Here is a 9,547-nt window from a genome sequence, read left to right on the forward strand (position 1 = left end):
GATTGTACACCCCTTGAGGGTTAGGGACTGATGTGAATGTACAATATATATGTAAAGTGCTGCGTAAATTGATGGCGCTATATAAGTACCTGAAATACATAAAATAAATTTTGCAGAAAGCTTTTATTCTTAATTAATCACATTTATTAACACCAACAGTAATAATGTGCTACTAATGATAGCAGCTCTACAGCAATAATTCACCTTTTTTTAGTTCAAAACCCCTGATGATGTGGATACATTAAAACCCAGAAATGCATTGCCTATGATTACTGCAATCAAATAAATTTGGTATGGTTTGATCCGTGTACAGGGCTCTGTGTGTCCGATCTCCCTGTGTACAACAAGGCTCTATGATACTGAAGCCGAGCTTAGTATTGAGGCTGAACTCCAGGCAGATATAAAACACATACAAATAGACATTATTCACCACTTGCTGTCTGGAGCAATTTTGCCATTTTCATGGACATGTAAATAAATCAGATTTTTTGCTATAGAGTTGCTTAGATTAGAACCTCTAAACATTCTCTAGTTGCTGAAAGCAGAAGCTCTGAACAATACAATGGGGGTTGTCGCACTTTTCTATATCATGCGATATTTGCACAGCAGCCTATATGCAAGAAAAAATACACATAAAGGAATTTCAGAGCACACAAACACTATTTTGTAAAATCTAAAAGAGGATGTTGTGCTTAGTAACTAGATACCAAACATGTCAAGATTTAAAATTGCACACAACTATGAAATGGCACCAAATTGCAATACTTATAATTGTCCATAAGCGACACTTTAAAAGCATTTATAGGTTACTAATATTAATAATTATTAATAATTATTATGAATAAAATAACCTCATTTAAATCGAAACGAGAACAGTGCTAGAAAACACACACAGGTTACAACAGAGTCCATATAGGATACACATATAGGCAGAAGTTGGTGCTTGGAAGAGAGCCCAATCCAGAGGAGAAACCTTCACATTCCACCCAATATTAAAGCCTCTTACCAGAAGATTTGACCGCCCGAAGGACTGTTCAAATAGCGCTGCAATCTGGCCCAAATGATGTAATGCGAACTCCTGAATATGGACTCCTTCCAACGACTTGGCAGACTGGTCCCGGACTACGTCTTTCTTTTGACAAAATGCGTAGGTTAGTGTCATGCGTGTGACGTTATCACGCTCCTGAAGGACAGCGGCCATTTTGTCGGTTTGAAACAACACAATTGATATGCTGGCTTTTACTGGAGTTTGTGTAAGTGCAATTTTATATAAAAAATTTTGTGCTTGAGTTAATTACTTGAGTCAGCATCTCTTCTCTACATGGTGTTTTGTTGCTCGATGGGAGTTTTGGTATCTGAAGAACTTATGATTTGGAGAAGTGTCTGAAAAGTCCACGATCAGTAGATCACTGGTGCAATGTTGGCTTCTGCAGATATGTCCTTTGGCTTTTAGTCCATATCTCTATACAGGCTGTTTGTAAGACAGAGAAAATGTCAATGGATTACATGAGAGCTCATCAGTGCTCCTGCGGCCCATTGAAACTACAAGTCTGTCTGCCACGGTGGAAGACAGTACTTGTAATTTATTCATTCACAGGAATCTGAGTAAATGACATGGCTGTGTGGGTAAAGCCCTGCACAGCTGAGCTTTTTTCAAAAAGTGACAGTGGATGCGGGAAGAAGAACCTCCACCCATTGTCATGAGGGAATGGGATAGGGGGGAGAGGCGGCAGAAGGTGGAACATGTTACACCCTAAATTCAGGTGGAACATGTAACTTGTTCCGAAGGCGACCTCATCCTCTAAGGCAGTGTTTCTCAACTCCAGTCCTCATGGACCCCCAACAGGTCATGTTTTCAGGATTTCCCTCAGATGAAACAGCTGTGGTAATTACTAAGGCAGTGAAACTGATCAAATCACCTGCGCAAAATAATGCAAATCCTGAAAACATGACCTGTTGGGGGTCCATGAGGACTGGAGTTGAGAAACACTGCTCTAAGGGTGAGCTCTGGCACTTAAACTGCTTTCACTCTGGTGTTCACAGCAATAGCTCACATGGGTGGTGCAATCACTGTTAATTATGCACATCAGACCTATGTGTGCATTTGCACATGAGCTCAGGGGGTCAGAGGTGCTTGATATTTGTTATACAGTGAAGGAAATAAGTATTTGATCCCCTGCTGATTTTGAATGTTTGCCCACTCACAAAGAAATGATCAGTCTAAAAATCTAATGGTAGGTGTATTGTAACACACAAACAGAATAGCAACAAAAAAAGTCAAAAGAAATGCATGTCTAGCAAATGATGCACTGATTTGCATGTTCATGAGGGAAATAAGTATTTGATCCCCTTCACAAGACATGACTTAATACTTGGTGGCAATCCCTTGTTGGCAATCACCGAGGTCAGACGTTTCCTGTAGTTGGCCACCAGGTTTGCACACATCTCAGGAGTGATTTTGGCCCACTCCTCTTGGCAGATCCTCTCCAAGTGAATAAGGTTTGGTGGCTGACATTTGGCAACTCGAACTTTCAGCTCCCTCCACAGATTTTCAATCGGATTAAGGTCTGGAGACTGGCTAGGCCACTCCAGGACCTTAATATGCTTCTTCTTGAGCCACTCCTTTGTTGCCTTGGCTGTGTGTTTTGGGTCATTGTCATGATGGAACACCCATCCACGACCCATTTTCAATGCCCTGGCTGAGGGAAGAAGGTTCTCACTCAAGATTTGATGGTACATTGCCCTGTCCATCATCCCTTTAATGCGGTGCAGTTGTCCTTTCCTATCCTGCAGAAAAACACCCCCAAAGCAGAATGTTTCCACCACCATGTTTGACAGTTGGGATGGTGTTCTTGGGGTCATAGGCAGCATTCCTCCTCCTCCAAATACGGCAAGTTGAGTTGATGCCAAAGAGCTCGATTTTTGTCTCATCTGACCACAACACTTTCACCCAGTCTTTCTCTGCATCATTCAGATGTTCAGTGGCAAACTTCAGACAGGCCTGGACATGTGCTTTTTTGAGCAGAGAGACCTTGGGGGCACTGCAGGATTTCAATCCTTGTCGGCGTAGTGTGTTACCAATTGTTTTCTTGGTGACTGTGGTCCCAACTGCCTGGAGATCATTGACAAGATCCTAACGTGTAGTTCTGGGATGATTAATCACTGTTCTCATGATCATTGACACTCCACGAGGTGAGATCTTGCATGGTCCATCAGACCTAGGGAGACTGACAGTTGTTTTGTGTTTCTTTCATTTGCGAATGATTGCACCAACTGTTGTCACCTTCTCACCAAGCTGCTTGGCGATAGGTGTGTAGCCCAGTCCAGCCTTGTGTAGGTCTATAATCTTGTCCCTGACATCCTTGTACAGCTCTTTGGTCTTTGCCATGATGGAGAGTTTGGAATCTGATTGATTGCTCCTTTGGACAGGTGTCTTTTATACAGGTAACAAAATGGGATTAGCAGCACTCCCTTTAAGAGGCTGCTTCTAATCTCGGCTTACCACCTGTATGAAAGACACCTGGTAGCCAGAAATCCTGCTGAATGATAGGGGATCAAATACTTAGTTCCCTCATGAACATGCAAATCACTTAGACATGCATTTCTTTTGAATTTTTTGTTGCTATTATGTCTCTCAGTGTTACAATACACCTACCATTCAATTTTTAGACTGATCATTTCTTTGTGAGTGGGTAAACATTCAAAATCAGCAGGGGATCAAATACTTATTTCCTTCACTGCATATTTTTTTTTACACATAATTTTGTTTTTTATTCAACTTTATTGCTATCACAATGGGTGATCAAGACCCCTTGTTATAGTTTTGGGCACTGACAGATACTCTTTATAGCAAGGCTTGACAAATCCCAGGCGCCAGGTCGCCATGGTGACTGGAAATTGCATCCTGGTGCCTGGGTTCACACGTGTACTGAAATCGCAGTGTCATTCCACTTTCTGTGCAATTTCAGTACATACAGGTATGATTTTTCCCAGCTCTCTCTCCACAACTGCCTCCCACTGACATCAATGCAAAATGGCCTTCCATTGACTTCAATGAAAAACTGCCTCCCATCAATGGCAATGCAAAATTGCCTCCCATTGAATTCAAATCAAAATCTCCTGTCAATAGCAATCCTATGTGAACACTTATCTCTGCGTGCCACTCTACTCTATCACTTGCAAGTCTGGAACGCACAGCTACAAACCTGCACAGGACCCTTCATAATGGCACTCAAAACGCAATGCACATGGATCACATCTGTGTGAACCACTGCAATAGGAACACATATCTAGCCTGTCATGCAAATCTGTGAGTTTCAAAAACTCATCCAGAGAAGCATATGGGTGAACCAACGCGGCTCCATTCGCTTTGCACTTGGGCGTTTTGGGATCGTGGCAGAGTCACTGTAATTGCAAAACACAGGTTCAGGTGCCATTATTTTCAATGGCAACTAAAACAAGGTACGATTTTGCCGTGATTGTCGCAAGGCAAATCACATAGTGTGAAGCTTGTCGCCCAAAAGTTGCCTTACCCCGGGCGCTGACAACCCACAGTACTCTTAAAAAAAAAAACACTAGCCTTTTTAGCTGGATCCTAGATTCAAAGCAAATTTGTCAAGACCTGCTTTAATGGGAGATCAGGGGTCTATTAGACTTCTGATATCTCCCCTGCCCTCAAAAAGCAGCTGATCAAACTTATATCTGTTTGATCAAATGTTTCCCTGGCTGTACCTGCCAGGAAAACACAGCACTAAAATCAGAACTCATTCATCCCAGAAGTGATGTTTCCCTTCTGTGGGTTGCTGAGCCGACTGCTTAGTGGTCCCTGGATCTCCAATGAAATGAGAAAGCTCGGGATCAGCAGTGGTGGTGGCGGTGGTGGGCATTCCAAGCCCTCTAAAAGTGAAATGGGCAGCTGTAAAGCCACTTGGATCACTTTTACAGGAAAGTTGATCGCTGGCACTAAAAAATACCAGGGTCAACGCTGCAAGCGCAGGCTCGATCCTGATTTAACAGCTTCCTGTCCAGGACATTTATATACATATGCCAGACAAAAAGTTGTTAAATGAGTTCTCTGGTCACAGCACACACTTTATTTTTTGTTTTATAAGATCAGAATTGTACACACAAGTGATTTTCTCCCCCTTTGCTTTTACAGCAATCTGTCGCTAAGATCCTATTGATTCTCTAGTCTATGGTATCACTAACAGACATTTTTTTAAATAAATTTGTCACTCAATGATCTAGATTCATCAGCATTTTGGCTTGGTGGCAAAATTGCTAGCGACAATCGCTCTTAATGCTCTTCTATGACATTGCAGCAATCACTATGCTTAGCTATACAATGGACAGCCCAGCCCAATGCTATAGCAAATCGCCAGAGACCTTAGCAATTAAATTGTTAGCTACTCTTTATTGCTGGTAATCGCAGGCATTAGAGATTTGTAGCAATGGTTAATCTCTGTGAAAAAGAAAAATATTGCGTGCCATCTGCCTAATAGCAATAAAAAAATTATTATTATTTGAAAAATCTCCTTTTGTGTTGTGAGTGCTGTCATCCTGCTGGCCATCTCTTTCCACAACTCCCTGGATTCCTTGCATGCTTTGTACCGTCTGTTCATTTTCTAAGGACTACATATCCCATGATACCTTGCTGTGATTCCTGTACTGACTTCGCCTCTTAAAACTCCTCTTCTTAGCACCTCTGTAGTTCAGAAGGCAGGCTCAGTGACATATGCGACACAGCAGTGGCTGCACAAGGCATAGTGACACAGAATTCAAGGAAGTAAATGTGTGGAGATCTTCAGAAAGTAAGTTTACAAACTTCAAGATCATTCGGGTATGCTAAACATAATTCAAGCACAATATGGAAATGAATATACAATTTCACATGCTGACTAGATGCTCTTTAAAAAAAAATTTTGCTTTTACATACACATTTAACCAACACACAGTCCATCCGGCTTTGGATAAGTGATTTCAATTTTTTTTTAAGTTGGTGTTATATGCAAAACTTGTGTTTCCTGCCTACCAAGCTTTTGCAGTAAACAATTGTATGTAAAGGAAAATGTCATTTAACTGGTGCTCCTGTCTCACAGCAGAAACATATTGGAAAAAAAAAAAAAAAAAAAAAAAAAAATCAGGATCTCATCTGTATGCCTTCCCACATGTATGTCCTACATTACACTTGTTCTTGCAGGCATTCATATTTTGTACAAATCACCAAACTTCCCTCCTTGATATGATGATTAAGGTGCTCACTTCTTTTACTGAGCGACCATAGGTTTTATAAAAAAAAAAAAACTCTGTTGAAATTCCGCTTCCTAAGTCCCATCTCCTTCCCCAGCCTGTGATTGGACATTAATGTTCTGTACACACGATAAGAAGATTGTCTGAAAAATTTTGCAGAACCACTGATCAAACGATTTTCTCTTCGTTGGTGAGCAGGATGTTTTAACCGATATCGATATTATGAACGAAAAAATACGGTTGAACAACAGTGAAAAATGTTGTTGTTTCACATATGAACGACCGATTTTCTATGCGGTGGTATGACGGTCGTACAAAAAAAATATATTAAGCGCTATCACACATGACCGGAAACAGATGACCCGGATGTTTATGTTCGAGGAATCTTCGTAAACACGAACGAAAAATCCAAATGTTAAAAGTAGATTGGCCTAACGAGATAATGAAAACAGAATTCTGCAGATTATATTGTATGTATCACTATTTATGTATATAGGTCATGTAATAACCTATATTATACTCATTGCTGGTAATTGTTGTGTATATCGCTCGTTCTGGCCGGAAGGGCGTGGCTACAAGGTCAAACGCACACTGCATCACTTCCACTTGTACAGAAGACGTCAACACTATGTATTGCCCGCCGAACGATTTTTTTTTAGATTTGTTAATGTGGTCCGTGATTTCTACCAACGAACGAACGCCTCTTGGTCGTCGGATGACCGATCGATCAATTTTATAAGCATGTATTCCCACCTTAAAGAGCAGAACTGATCAGCACACTGATGAAGACACTTTTGTGTTCTCTTCTCACTCAGAATACTGCTGTGCAGGAGATTACAGGAGACATGTATTTAGCAACATTAAAGTGTCAGTTCCCCTTTCCAGAAAAAAAAAAAAAACACTCTACAACCCCACCATCCACACAACCCCCCCCCCCCCCACCTTCAGTTCTAATGCACTTAACTCTGGCGATACTGAACTGGCAGAGAGGTTCTAATAGGTCAACACCGGCTCAGTGAATGCTCTGGTCCATCCCAGAAGCGTTGCACATAGAAGAGTGAGAACAGCAGATATTTCAAATCTTCGGACCACTGCACTGGCTTTACAGGATCTGACAGCTTGGTATCCTAGTACAGTGGGTGCGGGGGGGTCAGGCATTTCATTTTTTGTGTGAAGGAGAACACTTTAAAGTACTTACAAGGAACTGACAAGGGGATAACATAGGGAAGCGTTTTAAACTTTCCATACACTATCTAAAAAGAAAAACTACTGTCTATAAATACACATTCAGGAGTTTAGATGATTTTCCAGTCTACTGACATGTATGCCGTCCACATGCTGAAAATTTCAAGGAATTTCAGGCAGCAGTTAATTGCATACAGGGCCATACTGATCAGTGTTGCCTACAAATTGTCACGTGTGGCCTGCATTAGTATAAGAGTTACGTTGACACAAAAACGGACAGTTTAAATTGAACTGCAATGTATTTCTTTATTATATGTATATAAATAATGATATTGTGCACAAGGCAAAAACAATCGCAAAAAGAAGTTCATGTTTTTATCTCTAATAAAGATCATTTACAGAATTGGCCATCTGTTTGCATCTGTTTCTCATTATCGATAAAAGATTTTGAACATGCCATTATTCAGCAAGGATTTCCGATTAAAGCTCAGACTGTACTAAATGACCACCATGTACAAAGACCCAAAGGTGACACCACTATTACATGGCCATTGTCCCATTTCTGTTTAAAAGGTATGGAGGACTGTCTCACCATGTACACAGATGTCTGTGATCACCTGTGTATATGGTCAGGCAATCCTCCATACTTTGTAAACAGTTGCCTGAAATGAACCTGTGTGAATTACTGTGCTGCAGTGCAATGCATTGCGTTGCCCACTACTGTAACAGTGCGTGTGCCATGCATAATAAATGAAAGGCACTACGACGCACCATGGTTTTCTCACCATCCTACATTATGTTTTACTACATATTACTGTAACACTGACTGAACAGGAACTTCAAAATAGATGTAAACCCAAACGAAATTATATTTTCTTGTTAAAGCACTGTGTACCAGAACACACTGCTATTCAAAAAACTTGTTTTCATCTTTTGTTGCATCTCAGTGCTGTTCATCTCTTCCTCTTTCTATCTACATGCTCCAGCCATGACTGTATGGCATTTCTCAAGGCAGGTTTCCTGACTGTGACAACAGTGAAACATTTCTGCATATTGTGTGTTGAAAGAGCCCCCTGTGTAGTCTCCACTGGAAACCTATGTGGCAGAGTAATGACCGCTGTGAGAAAAAAAAAAAAGAGCGTTGTCACCTTATATGAGGAAAGGCATCATTATTTCAATGAAAGCTGCAGATTTTAAAATATTAAAAGGCCTTTGTAAACTACATTAACATGTTTAAGCTCATATAAGAGTTTAGTAATTGGGTTTACATTTACTTCAATTACAGCTGGTCACACCACGCTGTCTGGTTTCACTAAGTGGAACAACAGGTAAAGTCTGCCATCTCAACACTCTATGCCTAGAAGACAGCCAAGGTGTGATTTTGACCAGAATCAATGGACGAATTTCAACTTTGTCCTTGTTTTGCACTTGACCTGCAGAACAGCTTCAAAATCAATCTCCAGGAACAAGAACTTTTACTGTCCCCTCCATTACAGTCTGTCCGCTTTGCGTTGCAACACAAGATACTCTAATAAAAGCCAAGAATTTCTTTAGAGATGTAATCTGTGCTCTCGCTACAACCTCCTCCCCAGCATGTAATGGAGCTGGAAAGCGAATGTCCTGGGAGAGAAGCACACGGTCTTCCGCGGGTAGTTTAATGCCCAGGACCGAAACATTAGGCCATTGAGTAGAACACCATGAACAACAGGTTTCCCAAACTTTCTGTTTGGCAAACTCCTCATCCAGGTGCAGTGGGTTCATATCTCCAGTAAGTTCAGAGAACAGGGCGATGTCCTTCTGAGTGAAGGTCCTAAGGAGCTCAGCACTATCACAAACCTGCAGGTGTAAAGGCCACCACAAACTTGTACCATTTGTATGATGATAATGGACTGCTGGAAATACCAAGTATTGTTCCTCGGGTGACCAAGTTACAGAACATTTTTCAAAATAGCTAGTCAAGTTATTATCATTCCTGATGTGTGTTCTGCTCTTCTTTTCCTTCTCTGACTTTTGTTTCCTCTACTCAACCTCTACTTACTCTGTATAATTTTTTACTGATGTGATCTTAAAACTCTGCAACAAAGGGCTATAAAGATGTAATCCTATTGTGTAT

At 40.9% G+C, this 9,547-nt stretch overlaps 1 pseudogene; it reads right to left on the reverse strand.

The window, feature by feature from the left end:
• Positions 1–7,720: 7,720 nt before the first annotated feature.
• LOC149463047 (hydroxyacyl-thioester dehydratase type 2, mitochondrial-like) lies at positions 7,721–9,373 on the reverse strand (annotated as a pseudogene).
• Between the last annotated feature and the right edge of the window lie 174 nt (positions 9,374–9,547).

Source organism: Staurois parvus, unplaced genomic scaffold (assembly GCF_062004578.1).
Source record: "Staurois parvus isolate SC_StPar_1 unplaced genomic scaffold, SC_StPar_1.0 ptg000162l, whole genome shotgun sequence".
In the NCBI taxonomy this organism is placed as follows: Eukaryota; Metazoa; Chordata; class Amphibia; order Anura; family Ranidae; genus Staurois; species Staurois parvus.